We start from the raw sequence: 16,799 nt of genomic DNA, 5'->3' as shown, positions 1-16,799 counted from the left end.
TAGAGAAAAGGGAGCCCTCCCACACTGTTGGTGGGAATGTAGTTTGGTGCAGCCACTATGGAGAACAGTAGGGAGATTCCATAAATAACTGAAAACAGACTTACCCTGTGATCCAGCAACCCAACTCCTGGGCACATATGCAGAGGGAACTCTAATTCAAAAAGATACATGCACTCCAGTGTTACAATAGCCAAGACATGGAAACAACCTAAATGTCCATCGACAGATGACTGAATAAAGAAGTTGTGGTATATTTATACAATGGAATACTACTCAGCCATAAAAAGCATAAAATAATGCCATTTGCAACAACGTGGGTGGATCTGGAGAATGTCATTCTAAGTGAAATAAGCCAGAAGGGGAAAGAAAAATACCATATGGTATCACTTATATGTGGAATCTAAAAAAATGACACAAATGAACTTATTTACAAAAGGGAAACAGACACACAGATGTAGCAAACAAACTTATGGTTACTGGGGGGAAGAGGGGAGAAGGGATAAATTGGGAGTTTGAGATGTGTAGATACTATTAATAAAAAACAGATAAACAACAAGTTTATACTGTATAGCACAGGGAACTATAGTCAATATCTTGTAATAACCTATATGGAAAGGAATATATGCATCTATATGTAAGACAAACATTATGTGGTACACCAGAAACTGACACAACATTGACTATATCCTTAATAAAAAAAGAAAAAAGAGAAGACAATATAAAGAAGGGGGAAAAAAAGTGCATAAAACAGAACCTTGACCTGCTCTCCTCCCAAAACGTTCATCGAGACCTCCTGTAAGACATCATATATATATATTATTTTCTCACACACAAATGTATATCTGTGCTTTGAGTCTGTAACTCTTGCTAAAGTTATTGTATGATTTAGGCTTTGTGACATGCTGGGTATCACCTGAGGGAGGGTCATGATCACTTGGGGTGTATTAGAGACCATCCACGTGTCCATTAGATTGCAAACTGGAATTTAGTCAGAAGGCCCCAGAGTGGACTCTGGAGTTAAAATGAAGCTTCCATTTTTCAGTTTGAGGAAAATTCAGTACAAAATTCAGCAACAGAACAAAGAACTCTTGGGTGACCACCAGGGTGAAACAGGGTGACTGCCAGATGGGGGCTGGGAGAAAGATGAAAAGCACTGTGCCTGAGGGTGGGTTGCGGCTGTCACGTGTGTATGTGGAGCCAGAAACTTTGGGTTTGAAGTTACATTCTTTGCATTTTTCTTAGTTAATAACACAGTTTCTTATATTTATGAGAGAGTGAACCTCTTTTCCAGGAGGAAAACCCAGAATGTCTCAGCAAGCCCTTGAGGAAACTCAGGGGATCACTCAGGTACCTCCGCAGCAGTCACAAAGGTATTTTCCAGCAGCTGCTCTCCCTGCCTCAACTCCCAAGTCATCTTAGGAGAGAAACAGCTTTTTGTCCTGGCTCTGATTCGAAAAAAGAAAGAGTTTAAGTCAGGCTTCAAGTCCAGGGTCAATTTTCATTAAAGGGGCAAGTTCTGCCACCTGGTGGTGAGAAATAAAATGCCACCTGCTTTTCTCATCTAATCTCTTGCTAGTCCCCCTCCCCTCCCCACTTTTTTTGTATTGAGTACCCAAACCTATGCTAATCAATTTGCAAACTGAAACGTGTAAGACAACCTCCCTGCACCTTTAGTGACAAAAAGATGAATGGGTGATCAAGTTAGGTTGGGAAAATAAATTAGGGTAATTCTTGTTTCCCTTAGAAAGCTGAGGAGAGCGCAGAATCCTTTGAGTCCGTTAGGGGGAGTGCTAGGTCTCCAGAAAAGAAACACACACACTAGGCTAATTCTGGAATATGCCCACAATTCCTTGGGGGTTTAGCCTATCTCTTCACTCACCTCAGTACCCTGGGGAGCTTGAACTTCCAATAACCTTTTCCAGCACTGCACATAGTTCAGTTCTTTCCTCTTTCACCAGCCCTCACTTTTCCTTCCATCCAGGCCAGTGCTCTCAAATTGTGGTGCCAGGAATCAGCACCGCCATCACCTGGGAAACTTTCACAAATGCAAATTCTCAGGCCCTATGACTTCCCAGACTAAGTGAATCAGAAACTTTGGGAGTGTTTTTAATAAGACCTCCAGGCTTGCCAAATTTGAGGACCTCTAGTCTAGAAAATCACACGGGTATGAACTAGGGAGACTGGTGGGAACGGAAGGGGAGGAGCAATTAATTCTACTGGTCAATCTGGTGAGCCCTGCAGAGTGTTAGAGGAAGCAGAGGAGCAGCTATAAAGGGAGATGACCCTGCACTGCAGAGACTTTTGCCAACTGAGCTTGGTGCCCGTGCTGGGGACACTAACCCTCAAATTCACCCTAGGTCAGATTGGTGACAGTACCATGTGGACATGGACTCAGCCTTCAATTCATGCTACTCTAGAGAAGTGGCTGCACAGTGTCCAGTGCAGGTAAAATAAACCAGAGCTGTGCCAACTGCTACCGACACTCGGTACCACCTCTCTCTCCACTCCCTTCCAAACCCACGACAGGTCCGCCTCACCTCTCCGGCAGGGTGGGCGCTGCTGGAAAGCCCCCTCCAGGCCCCCCCACCCCAACACACACACCTTGTCCCCACTTGTGATTGGGATACCTGTACTGAAAACTATCTCCATCAAACCCTTGGAGGCACTCAGCACCTTGCTCCCTCCTCTGCTGGGTGGAGAGAACACTACAGGGGCCGTGGGTTCTCCCATGGCAGATTCCACCAGCCACGGATGAAAAATATCCAGAAGAAGATTCCAAAGAGCAAAACTTGAATTTGCTGCCAGAAGGCAACCGTGTACTTACATAGTATTTACACTGTGTTAGGTGTTATAAGTAATCTAAAGATGACTTAAAGTATACGAGAGGATGTGCATGAGTTACACACAACACTTTATATAAGGAACTTGAGTATTGGATTTTTGGTATAGGGGTCCTGGAACCAATCCCCAGAGGATACCCAAGGAGGACAGTACTTACTAAAGGGAAATGCTATTTAAATGTGCATTATGGCAGTATCTAGAATACAGCAAAGCAGGCATTATTTTTTAGTATTTTTCTGCCACGGTTCCCACTATCTCCCCACCATTCCACTAAAACTCTGCATTTTTTAGCACAAACTGGGCACTTAAACGGTATGGAATGAAGAACCAAAGCACACTTCTGCTCTCTCCCATATTTTTCTCTAGCTGCTGCCAAAAAGTGTCAGGCCAGAGCCAGGGGCTCGGACTTTGTCAGTCTCTTCTGAAAAAATCTCTTTTTAAGGGGAAGGCAATACGCTTACTCAGGCACCTCCTTGCTTTCCATCCCCCCTCCCCACACGTGGGCACACAAAGAGCGGAAGCGGGGGTGGCAGTTGCGGGGACAGGATCCGTATGTCCAAAGTCCCGGGTCACCTCGGCCTGGAGTCCGTCTAACTCAGCTGCAGACGAGAAGATGGGACCTGGGCGGGGAACAGAGCCCTCCCCCCGCCTCCCCGGGCTGGGTGCCTGTCAGGCCGCATCTGCTCCAAATTTATAGCCCCTCCTCGGGCCGCCGCCGGCCTCTCCACGGCCTCTTTACCAAGTGCAGCCCCAGCTGAGACCCCTCCCGCGGGGAGGGAGAGGACACACCCGCGCTGGCCCCGGGCTGGGGGCGGGGAGCAGGTGTGAAGCGGGGGTCGCAGCCGCGCGGGCGCGTGGTCACCCTCCATCGCACCGCGGAGACTCGGCTTCACCCCAGTGTGCACACAATGGCGCGGGGGCCAGGCCGAGGGCGGCTCATTACCCTGGATCGGCCGGGGAGCGGATGATGAAAGAGGAGGGAGCAGGGGAGGGCTGGCCGCCAGCCCTCTTCGAGCGCGCGAGGATGAAGGGGCGAGGCCTGCATCGGGGACACTGGTCCAGTTACGGCCAAGATCCGAGCTTCGCCAAATCCCCAATGTCGGCGCCAATCTGAGCCCCCCAGGCCGGGCGGGAGGAGGAGCCAGGGAACAACGAGAGGCCCGCGGGGGCTGTGGAGGGTCGGGCCGCGCCTGGGGAGCGCGCGCCCCGCGGGGCCCTGATTGCCTATTGTCCAAGTCCCCTCCGCGCCCGCCCCGCGCCGGGCCACCGCCCCTCGCGCTCGGCTGGCGTAATGTATTCTCCCTGCCCGCCTCGCGGCTTCCAAATGAGCAGCCAGCACTGCCGACGCGGGCCGGGGGAAGGGGCTTTCACTGGAAGAGGGGCTGGGGTGGGGGAGGGGATGCGGGAAGAAGAGGCTGCACAGGAAGGCACTAGCCTGTCTCCAACGCTGTCCCTGACTCGTGCCTGTGGATCAGGGGACTTTCAGTCATTCCCCCAGAGCCCCAAATTCTGTCTCGCCAGATTGACGACTCTCTTCTCTAACTGAAACTGTTCTGGGAGAGATGCCCTCCCTTTATTTGATTTTATTTTTTTCTGGGCAGTGAATGCCTTTGTCTGGGCTCTGGAATGCTGGGGTAAAAGGTGGGAGGTCTGGACTGATGTGTGTACCTTTGACATTGAGATAAAAGAAACGGAAAGGGTAGGGGCGCAGGCAGGGGACTTCAGGAAGGGCGCTAGGCTGACCGCCACTAACCCGTCTCCCTGCTCCCTAATCCCGGGGGGTCTTCTAGCCCAGGGAACTTGCTCTGGGCTTCATGGCTTTGTTTCGAGCTCCTCTTTGCCACAGTCACGTTCCCTGAAAGATGGGCAACTCCGGGAAAGGACCTGAAAAGGGACCAGACAAAGGTTAGGGCAGTGAGGTCTAGTGATAAAGGACCCCAGCACGGAGGATTTGGACTCACACGGGGTTTAAAGGTAAGTAGTAGTTGTAGTGTCATCAGATTCAGAGGCCACAATCTGGCAGCTCATGGACCAAATCGAGGCGAGAGACACATTTTGACCCACCAAGTAATTTTAAAGCATTCTATTGTGAACAATAGCGTACTTTGGATAATAAGCACACACAAAATTAGAGGGAGTAATAGAATGAGCCCCCACGTACCCATCACCCAGCTTCAGCTCTTGTCCATTCAAAGGCAAGCTTCCTTTATCTATCCCTCTCTCCCCTCATAATTTTGAAGTAAATATCAGAAATCATATTTCTTCTGTAAGTATTTCAATGTAGTCCTAAAAGGTAAGGTCTCATTAAATAACATTATAACAATAATAACATTGTCACACCTAAAATATGTCATTAACTATATAATCAATATTCTAACTTCCTCAATTATTTTAATTGTTTCTTCATTGTTGTCGTTCAAATTAAGATCCAAATGAATCTATACAGCACAATTTCTCTTTTAACTGGATGTCCTCTCTTAATCTCTTTTTTTCTTTGCAATTTACTTGTTGAAAAAAACTGGGTCATTTATTCTGTAGAACTTCCCACAGTCTGGATTGTGTTGAATGTATCCCCATGGTGTCATTTAACATGTTCTTCTGCCCCTATATTTCCTCTAAATTGGTTGTTACAGATAGGGGCTTGATCAATTAATGCTTGATATTGTTTGTGTGAGAATACTTCATAGGTAGTATTGTGTAATTGTACCAGGAGTAATGTCTGGTTGTCTGTTTCATTGTTGTTATATTAGCATCCAATAAAGATCATCGCCTGGATCCATTATTTCATTAGGGATTGCCAAATTGTGGTATTCTGATTCTGTGATTCCATCTTCATTTACCAGCTGGAATACTTCTCTAAAGAGAATCTGTCATCAACTATTTGTTTATGCTGAGATACATTCCAAATAAGAAAGGCAAGATAAATGCGTGATTATTTTCCTTTACCTGTTATTTCTCAAAATAATGAGCTAATTCCTTAGCATCGTCTAAAGGTAAGCAATGATTTTTTAAAAATCATCATGAACTCATGGATTTAAATATATTTGATTGTTTCACACCAAGTATGTTTTGATTACATGGGTATTTTAAAATTAGGAGATACCATATTAAAAATACTGAGCTCTGGCTTCTCCTGTAGATGATCTGGCAATCCTGAGCTCTTTTCCAACCTGGCTAGAGCAGTCTGTGGTTGAAGAGCACTGCCCTCTTTGGTAGGCATTTATTCTTGCTCTGGTCTCCTCAGATCTTTTCTGCAATCTTCCTGGACACTGCAGGTGTGAGTTTGTAAACCAGATTCAATTTGTGTTTTATTTTACAGATGAGAGAACTGGTGAAGCACCTTACCTACCAGGGACTAGAAAAGTCTTCTGGTTGCCTCCCCAGAGGAGAGAACCAGCTGGACCTTGCCTTACCTTTAATTTGATCTGAGTCAGCACCTTGAAATATCTTAAGATAACCTTTCTCCCAATTTCCAAAACACGCTTTGTGGAGGAAATTTGGGACTATTCCAGACTCTCCCCTCCTTGCCTCCCACACCCAGTCAGTCAACTAGCCAGCTAATGAGCCTCCCTGCCTCCATTCCTGTCCTCCTCCAATTCATCCTCCTTATCAAAAAGAGGTGTTCCAGAACATAAGTCTGATCGTGTCACTCTCTGGCTTTACAATCTCTCAGTAAGTCCTCACTGCCTTTAAGTTGAGCTAAGTCAATCTTCTCTGTGCGTCATACAAGGCTCCCCATGACCTGCATCTTACCACATGCTGTCCCCTTGTCATGACCCAGTCCCTGTCCTCTAGCCAGACTGAACTATCCACAGGACTCTGCACACACAGTGCTGTCCCTATTTTGTCCTCGGTATTTTCTACTTGCTTCTCTAAGTGCCCACGCCTTCACCAGCTAACTCTCACTTACAGTTTAAGTCCCACTTTAAGCTTTGATCTTAGGAAACCTGAAATTGGTAGGCCCTGCATGTCCTGCTCTGCACTTCTATGGCCTCCTGTATGGGTTTTTGTATTTGGTATTTTTCAGGTTAGATTTGTTGTTTTGTTTTTGTTTTTGTTTTTGACTTGCCTCCCACCTAGCTGATGTGGGAGTTTCCTGAGGCCTGACAGGTGCTCTCTCTGTATCTCCAGTAGCTGGTGCAACAGCACACAGTAGCCGGGTCAGCGAGGATTTGGTTAGTAAATGAAATTAGATCAGAGAAACGAAGGTTTGTGGACTTTTTTGGATAGAAGGAAGTTCCCTCTTCCCTTGTAGGGAGGAGACTGGATGCAAATGACATCACCACAGTAAACTCACTGGACAGATGCCAAGTAGACGGCAAGGTTGCCTGGAGCTGATGCAGCATCCCGGGGGCCAAGCCTGGTGTGTGCTGCGTGGCTGGGCCACGACGGACCAGGACTAGCCGGCTTGTCCATCCGCGGACCTGGGTGTGTGTGTGTGTGTGTGTGAGTGTGTGTGTGTGTACGTGTGTGTGTGTGTGTGTGTGTGTGTGTGTGTGTGTGTGTGTGTGTGTGTGTACGCGCACACGTTGCCCACCCGGCCTCCTCCCGCTGGGAGGATAATTAAAGCGCCAAACGGCGGAGCTGGCGGGCAGTGTTCCCGGGGGCGCATTTCATCGGGGCTGATTAATGAGGCCGGGGAATTAATGAGGAGAAAGCTAAACGGAGGGAACCGAGCAGCGGAAGCCGGCTCAGGCCCTGGGGGGGAGGGTGGGGGGCCTCCGAAGGCATCTCCCGCCCCTCTATTCGGGAGCGGGTTAGCCTGAGCCACGCGTTGCGCCGGCTCCACTCGCCGCCTCCGGCCGCGGGAGAGGACCGGTGGCCGTGGGCAGAGGACCGGTGGCCGTGGGCAGAGGACCAGTGGCCGCCGCCTCACACTCGCCGCAGTGGAGAGCTCGCTGCTCCTTCCTCCGCGCCCCCTAAGCTCGCTCAACAGAAACAGAACATGCCCTTTCCACCTAAAACCCAACAAAGGACCTCAGGGACCACCCGCTTCATTCCGTAAGGAACGCTGGGCAGGAGTCCCAGAACACCTGCAGATTTCATTCCGACCCGAATGAAGAACCAGCCCTGTCCTTACCGACAACCGAGTAACCTTAGACAAGTCACTCAGTCCTTTGAGCCTGTTTCTGGATCTGTAAAATGGGATCATACTCCTTACCACCCTCCCCCCCACCTCAAAATGACTCAGATTGATTGAGAGTTAGTATGTACCGGGCACTCCTGTAAGCACTTGATGTGTATAATCTCCTTTATTGTTCCCACAACTCTAGGAGGCAGGCTCTATTATCACCTTTATTCCATAGAGAGGGACATTGAGTCAGGAAACGGGACATAACTTGCCCAAGGCCACCCAGCTACTAAATGGGGCTGGGAGGTGAACCTACAGTGTGACTCCTGAGACTGTGTCCTTAGCATCAAACAACAGTGCAGTGTGCAAGGTGGTTGTGAGGATCTAATCATATGACACACAAAAAGGACTTTGTAAACAGCAAAATGCTGCAAATGTGAGAAGAAGCCACTGTTGTTATTTTCATTCTGAGTTTTGAACCCAGGGTAGAGACAAGGAGTGAGAGATGGGTCCCCTGAACAGAGACAGAGAACAGGCAGTGTGATGGCCTCTCCAACAGCCTGTAGCTTCGTGTCCTGGCCACACTGTAGAGCAGATCAAAAAACGACCTGAGCCCCCAGACTCACCCCTCAATGCACACACCTCAAGGGCCAGACTACAGACACACCAAATGGTCTGCATGTCCCTCAAGTGGCACAGGAGTAGTAGCCTTGATTTTTAAAGGGTGGAGCACGACACAGAGGGATGGGGCTGAGTTTGGACTCCGACGAATCGTATTCCAATATGAGTCTGCTACTGACCAGCTATGTGGACCTGGGTGAGTCATCTGACGACTCAGCTGTTGGTTGGGAATGATCAGTACGGTACCCATTTCCCAGGACTGCTGTCAAGGGACAAGCATGAAGCTTTGCATGTGAAAGGTCATTGTAAGTTTATGTTGTGCTTTGTATCTAGAAATGGCTGGAAGGAGAGTCCAGGTCATTGCCCTGGGATGTGCCAGCAGTTTCCAGCAATGGGCAACAGGGCAAGGTGCCCGAGCTTCCCAATGAATACACCTCCCTTCCCCCAGTAACCTTAGTTTTGGGATCCAAACTGATCTCCAGTCTAGAGTGATTTGAGCCCAGAAGACCATCAGTTCCAACAATGTCTTGATGAGTTTGCACCAACCCAATTTCCTCTGAATGAATTTCTTTTGCTAACCAGGGAAACTGAGGCTGCCCAGGCCAACTAAAAGCACGTCCATCTGCCCCTCCTTGTCAGACACAGTCACCTTCCCCACCAACGGGACTCTCAAGCCCCCAGCCCTCACCAACGCTCCACACCAAACCCCTCACCGTGGGAGCCGGCCAGCACTGGCAAAAGAGGGAGCATCAATAATTTTCTCCAAAGGAGCTTGTGTCTAGAGAAACCAATATTTAACATCCCCATTTACATTGAAAGCGTGATTCTGATTATGAGATGGTAATGAGGGGATTAGCCAGAGGAGAGAACCCCCTGCCTGCTGCCCCTCCCATTCTTTCTTCCATCACCCTGCACAGTGGGCTAATTCCTAGAAGAGGAGGTGTGGGGGAGGGTGCAGGGCACTCCCACTGGGAAACCATCAGAGATGCCAGAGCAGGGCAGGGGTCCTCAAGACCCCATCTGAGAGCCCCTATTCATGTCTGGAATCAATTAGCCTCAGAAGGGGTGATGGGTGATATGCGAAAGCCTGACTCTGAGGGTCCTTCCATCCTTCCCCCTAGACTGGGCTGTGGCCCTCTGTTCTCTGATTCCATCCAGTATTTCAGACGAGCACATTTCTTACATCATGTTTTGCCTCCGAAGTACAGGACTGAAGTAAAAAAAAGTCTGTTGGGAGGACTTTTGCTTGGCTCCTGATTTCTCCTACTTAACCACAAACCCAGCCTCCCTTCCCTAAATTCCCTGCCTCTCTGGAATGGCATCCTTGTTCTCCGGACCCTGCCTTTTAACCAGGCGGCAGTTTATCTCTAGCTCCTCCTTTGGGGCGAGGGGTGGGGGATGGAGAGAACCCAAGGGGGTCACCCATCCTGAGGCCCTGTTTGTTGGTGGACAATTGCGCTCAGACTGGATAATTCAGTGTGTGATTGTGGTCACGCCCCCCCTTTTGTGCCCCTTTCAGAGCCAATCTCCCAGGCCCAGATGGGTTAATCCATAATGCAGACGAGCAAGTAATTGGCTGTCAGCCCGGCCCTCTGCACCCCCTCCCTTATTAGTGCCACTGCCCTAATGAAGCCCAGCTTGGAGAGCCCCCTTCTCAATGAGGCGCCGGCCTCAACCCAGCCAGGCACACATGTGTCTCTGCTGCTCTGCCTGAAGCTGGGCTCCCTTTAGGGACCCTCAGCCCTGCCTCCCCGGGGTGACCCAGCTGCCAGGGCTGCTGCGGCCTCGGGGGGAGGCTGTGATGGATGGGAGGGAGTTAGTTAATAGAGCCCAAAACACATGGGCCCTGTCCCCACATCGACCCTCCCCCTCTCACACACACACACACACACACACACACACACACATTTTACAGCTTCCCCTGACAGCAGCCCTGGCCTTTTGAAGTAACCCCATGGAATATTCCCTTCTTCCATCTCCCACCTAAGCTGTGCCAAAATGGGGGCTAAGGAACTGCTTCTTTGGACACCAGCATAAGTCATTGCTGCCCACCCCATCCCCAACCTGTGCCAACCTAAGGGGTTGCAGGCAGAGGTGGCTCAAGGCAGTGGTAAAAGATGAGCTTGGCCCTCAGTCTCCAATGACTACTAACCAACACTGGAATCTTTCCAGGAGATTTTCTTTCCCTTAATTCTTGGACTCCATCTCTGTCTTTTGATCCTGCTTCTCTTCCTCCCCACTTCCCAGCCAGTTCTTCGGTCAGAGGTGGAACTAGAACCAAGCCCCAAAGATGAAGCAGGGATCTGCAGACCAGAACCGATCTCTCTGTTTTTGTAGCCTGTCTTGTCCTAGGCTCCCCATTACATTATGAGCTCCCTGCCTCTGAAAGGAGTCAAGCCAAGCCTGGATGAGAAGAAATATTTCGGGAGGATATTTGCAAGCCGTTCTCTGATTCTTTGCACTTGCTTCCTATTCCCACATCTCTCTTCCCTCCTTCTCTCCAATATAAAGAGCTGTGGCCTCGTTGACCTTGTTTCCAGATCAATGGATGAAAGGAGAGATTGGCTGCTGCCTGGGCTTGGGTGCCCATCCGGGCAGGAACTCCGTGTCCTGAGGTTTATCCTAGACCCATAAGCTACCTGCCCTCCTTCCTCTGCTTAACCCTTTAAAATGGTAATTTTATATTTTCCATTATTAACAAAATATTTTTAAATGGAAGAAAGATGAAAAAATTGCATATATTCCCTCAAACCTAACCAACCATGGCTTCTATGTTGGTTTATTTTTCTTTCCATTTTTTCCATGTGCATGTAAGCAATCATTCAACACAACTAAAATGTTTACTGAATGTCTTCTACATGCCAGGCTCAGTGCTTATAGTTTTTCTACTTGGATTAAAAATCTAGTCTGTTTCTATCTTTCCTTCTCCCTTTTAATACCAGGGTTATTGCTCTGGAATATCTGGAAATTCTCACATTTAGAGACAGGGGTCTCAGGGCCTGTCAAGAATGGAATCCATAAGGGGCCCCAAAGTCCCAGCAGTCCGTCCCTTGGCGGTTAAGACCTGGGAGAGGAAAATAAGGCCCCTGTGCTGATCGTGCAGGGCTCAGGGGGTGGAGGCAAGTGACCCTGAGAAATGTCTAGCCCCCTTTCTGATTAGATGGGGTAACAACACTGAGAGATGAAATATCATTCAGGGGTTGCTTTTGGAAAATGTTGAGTATTTATGAGCTGTGCAATCAGGATCTAGGAGGTAAGGCTTTAAAAATAAACAGGTGGCAGGATGGGGGCAGGGAAGATGGAAGGAGAGAGAGACACATGGAAGAAAAGCTATGGGAAAGGAGAGGGACCAGTGAAAAGAAGGAAGGAAAGGAAGAATCAGTTCCCATGACGTGTCTGAACAGTGAATTCTCTGCATGTGTAGATAGTGAATGAAGTGACAATGATGCTGGCTTTTCCAGGTCAGACCATGGAAGCCCAGAGAGATCCCGGAGTCATATTCACTCCAAGGAATTGAGCTCCTGGGTATGTCAGTGAAATGGAGGCGATCTTTGTAGAAAACCAAAGATCAATGTAGAGCAGTGGAAGGAAGGACTCCTGGGCAGAGGGATCCCTGAAGACATTGGAGATAGGTCCAGTATTCAAGATGAATACAAGTAAATCTATGGACACACACAGCAACCCAACAAACACAGAGAATAAAGACTCAGTGATGTAAGGTGGGAAACCTTTCACACAGGTATTTAACACAAAGACATTTCCCTCTGAATGAAAATCATTACAGGCAAGGGAATATTCCTCCTTAATTAAAAAATGGAAAATTCTCCTTTGGATGCAGGGGATTTGGAGATCTTAATTGGTCTCTTCCTTTGTGAATTGTATGCTAACATAGAAAGAGAGAAAGAGGTGGTGGGAAGAGAGGAGGGAAGAGAGGAAGAGAAGTTGAGATTGGAAAATTGAGATAGACAGCAATAAAGAACATAGTCCATTTCTGACTTCCCTGAAACTGCAAAAGTTCCAGGAATTATAGAAATGAGGAAATATAAAGAGCGGCAGATTTAATACTGACAGGTATCAGGGACTGAGGGATTTTGGAACTAAAAAACAGAATGGCAGAAAAAGATCTTGAGGTCTTAGTGGATTACACTCAGCAATGTGATTGTAGAAGTCATTCTGTTACTAGAATTATACATGAGTAGAATGGGTGGGGAGCAGGGGACTCTTCCTTCTGCTCTCAGATGCAGATCTTTCACAGAGAAGTGGTATACCAAGAACACAAGTGTAGAATCAGCCTGAGTTTAAATCCTGACTTCTCCATTTGGTAGCCAAGTAACTTTAGGCAAGTTACTTAACCACTCTTTGCCTATGTCTCCCCATCTGTAGAATGAGGGTAATAACAACAGTGCCAACTAATTGAGCTATTAGGAGAATTAAATGTGTGAAGCACCTAGAACAGCCCTGGCAAGAGTAAGTTCACAATAAATGGTATCTGTTATAATTCATGTCTTCCTGAACATTGATTATATACTACACATTATATTAGTCACCCAGGGTGCAAAGATGAGTAAGATTTAGTTCCAACTGTCTAAGGGGAACTTGGCACTCATGGGGAAGATAGTCATGGAAGCAAATAATTAAAACATCACACATTAAGTTATACAGTAGGGGAATAAACCAAGTGATCTGGGAGAATCAAGGAAGGCTTCACTAATCAGGTGACTAAAGCTGGATTGCCCAGATAAGAGGAATCCAGCAGGTGGAAAATGGAGAGGAGAGGGCATTTCAGGAAAAGGAAATGGAGAATGGCAAGAGCAAAGGCATTGAAGTGGAGAGAGCACCACATAGGAAAGAACAAACATAGCTCGCTAGTGCGTTGTAGATGGCCAGAGGGATGGTGGAGGGTGGAGGTAACGGGGAAGATCTTGGAAAGGCAGACGTTATCTGGACTATGGTGATACTTATGTGGGGCTCTATTGCTTGAGAATTGAGGAGTCATTCTAATTTTTAATAATTTTTAAGTAGGAGAATGACATGTTCAGATTAGATAGAACATCAGAGACAAGCATGTAGCTCACTGTCTGGCTCTTGGCAGCTGCTTACTAAATGGGGGTTGAACAAATATGACAACTCCCCGAAGTAGCAGTGTAGAGGATTGGTCCTCAGTGGGAGACTGAATGCAGGGAATTAGTTTGCAATAGTCATAGTGAAAGATGAAGGCAGTGGCAGTGGAGGTGGGCAGGAGGTACAGAGCTCATGAAATACCTCTCAGGGACTCACTGGACTGGCATGCTCAGGTTCAGGGTTAAGGGGGATATAAAGAAGTTAGAAAGAGTCCAAAAGAAAGATCCTAACATAGCAATAATAAACATAGAGATAAACAAATGAGAAGTGTTCAAGATCTACATCATGAAAACTGTGACATTGTTAAAGGACATAAAAACTAGGCGGCTGTTTTCCTCCACAAACAAGTATCACTGGCCTTAAGGGGTGACAAGCATACTCCTTGCTCCTCATTGTTGAAAATGCCCCATCTTTGAGATTAATGTCATAAGACTCTATTACTCACCACCTTAGTACCACCCACTACCGACTTCTGGGTCATTCCACCTCATTCCTTGACTTTAGCTCTCAGCTCAGGGTCTCTCACCAACTACCTGCCACCACTCTAATTCTTGATGGTTCTAGTAACCACTCAGATGATCCATTCAATATCCTTGCTGCTCAGTTTCTTGACCTCGCCTCCCACAATCTTGTTGTCTATGCTACCTTGGCCATTAATTCTTGTGGTCATTCCCTGGCCGACCTTGTCATAACCAATCACTGAACTACTCCATGATCTTAATTTCAAACATTCTCATTTCCAATTACCATTCTGTACTTTTCCCCATTCACTTGCTCTGATGTTAAAATTCCAACAAACCTTAGACCCCACCAGGATAAGCAATGGATCTTATTTTTTTCCCCATTGATCTCAATTCCTTTTCACTCTCATTCCTTCAGTTTATCAACTCATGGCCCCACTTCCTCCTTACTCAGATTAAATTCCGGTGGTCAATCAGCAGAATCAGTATCTCTTTCTTCACTCTCAACTCCCCTATCTGGCTCTCACTTCTCTGAGCACGTTTGACTAACCCACAAAGTTGGGCAAGTCCAACTCTCCACGTCTTCTGCACCTGCACCCAGGCCTCTGAAGGTACCTGGGGAATCACACAAAACCATGCACCATGGCCTCACTTTGAATTCATGATCACTAACCCCAAGCGGCCCTCTAACACCGCCTGCATATTATACTGCATTTCCATAGTTCGTTCTCCTGCTCTCCTATGAGACTGTCATACATGCTCCTCTTTCCTCAGATCGCCACCACCTCATCCCTTGTCCTCACTCTTAGTTGATAATTCTGCTTCCTATTTCATGTGGAATAGAAAAGCAATCAGAAGATAACTCCCACTGGCTCTCACCACCGTATCTTACTACCTCCTTGTATCTGTGTCCAGACACCTTACCCCTTGTCCTGTTACTGTGGATGAACGATCTGTGTCCTGACCAAGTGCACCTGTTCACTTATGCCCTAAACCCCATCGCCTCTCTGACTCAAGGACATTGCTCCAGTCACCCTCCCCTCTCTTCTCTGTATCGTGGATGTCCCTTTTCTGCTAGATAATTCCAGTCAGCACAAAAGTACGCAGCTGTTCCTCCCATTTTATTAAAAACGATTTCTGATCCCACTTCTTTTTCAACTGTCTCCCTACAAATCTTCTCATTTCAGCAAAACTAATTCCTTTCCTTCTATTTTCTCATGAATTCATCGCAGTCAGAATTTGCCTCCGCCAGACCACTAAAACTGCCTTTATCGAAGCCACTGTGGCACCCGCATTACTAAACTCAATGCTTAATCTCAGCCTTCATCCTAGTTGATCTTATTCCATTTACCATTGATCCCTCCCTCCTCCCTCACTTGGTTTCCAGGATGCCACACTCTCCCGGACTTCCTTTTATCTCTCTGGCCCTTTCTTAATTTTCTTTTTGCTTCCTCTTCAACTCTCTAAATTCTAAATATTAAAGCAACCAAAGGTCCAGTCTTTGGGCCTGTTTATTTTTTTGTACATCTCTCTTGATGATCTCATCTAGTTTTGTGGATTTTTATAGCATTTTATATGGTGAAGACTCTCAAATTTAGATCTCTAGCCTAGACTGCTCCTCTGAACTTCCAGACCAGTTCCTCCAACTACTCATGTGATGACACCACTGAGATTTCTAACAGGCATCTCAAATTTAACATGCCCCAAACTAATTTCTTAGTATTATCCATAAAATCTACAATATGTTTAGAGTTCCCCGTCTCAGTAAAATCTTGTCTGCTCCATTTTCAGAATATATCCAGAATCCGGCTTTTTCTCATCATTACTGATACAACCCTGGTTCTAATCACCACCATCATTTGCCTGTGTTATTGCAAAAGCTTTCTAACTGCTTTCCCGGGTCTCCCTTTGCCCCGTGTTCAGTTTATTCTCAGCATAGTAGCCAGAGAAATCCTATTAAAAAGTAAGTCAGATTATGTCACTCCTCTGCTCAGAACTCTCCAATGAGTCCCATATCACACACACAAGATTGAAACTCCTTATTATGTCTTACAAGGTCCTACGTAATCTCTCCATTCATGGTGTCTCCCTCATTCACTCTACCCACACAGGTCCCCTTGTTTTCCCTTTAACTCACTAGTCATGCTACTGTCTCAGGGCCTTTGCATCAGCTTCTCCCTCTACCTGGAATACCTCTTCCTTAAGAGAGCCCCATGGCTCATTTCCTCACTTAGGATTGTTACTTAACTGTTGTCTTCTAAATGAAGCCTCTTCTGGCTACACCATCTAAAATGTTTGCTTTCCCACCACTACCAAATAATTCTTATCACTTTTTCATCTACTACATATTTGACTTATTTATTGTCTGTCACCCCCATTAAACTGTAGGCTCCGTGAGGGCAGGAGTTCTTGTTTTTTTTGATAACTGATATAAGCCCAACTCCTAAAAGAGTGCCTTGTACAGAGCAAATAGTCAATAAGTACTTACTTGAATAAATACCCTGTTTTTGAAAAGAAAGAATAAACATTGTAAAGATGTCAGTTCCCTTCGATTAACCTATAAATTCAATGTAACTCAATAAAAATATCGTAAAAGATTTTACCTAAAACATAATAGAATGATAATTAAGGTCATTAAAAAAATTCAAGAATAGTCAGAGAAACTCTAAACATTCAGAGTAAGG

General features: G+C 46.7%; 1 long non-coding RNA gene across 1 annotated transcript in view; it reads right to left on the bottom strand.

Moving 5' to 3' along the window:
• Positions 1-16,799, bottom strand: part of LOC116661110 — a 42,206-nt gene that overhangs the window by 8,150 nt on the left and 17,257 nt on the right. The gene's annotated exons all lie outside the window — the stretch shown is intronic.

Source organism: Camelus ferus, chromosome 33, assembly GCF_009834535.1.
Source record: "Camelus ferus isolate YT-003-E chromosome 33, BCGSAC_Cfer_1.0, whole genome shotgun sequence".
Lineage (NCBI taxonomy): Eukaryota > Metazoa > Chordata > Mammalia > Artiodactyla > Camelidae > Camelus > Camelus ferus.
Note: the sequence above shows the minus strand (reverse complement) of the source record. Positions and strands in the feature narration are given on the sequence as shown.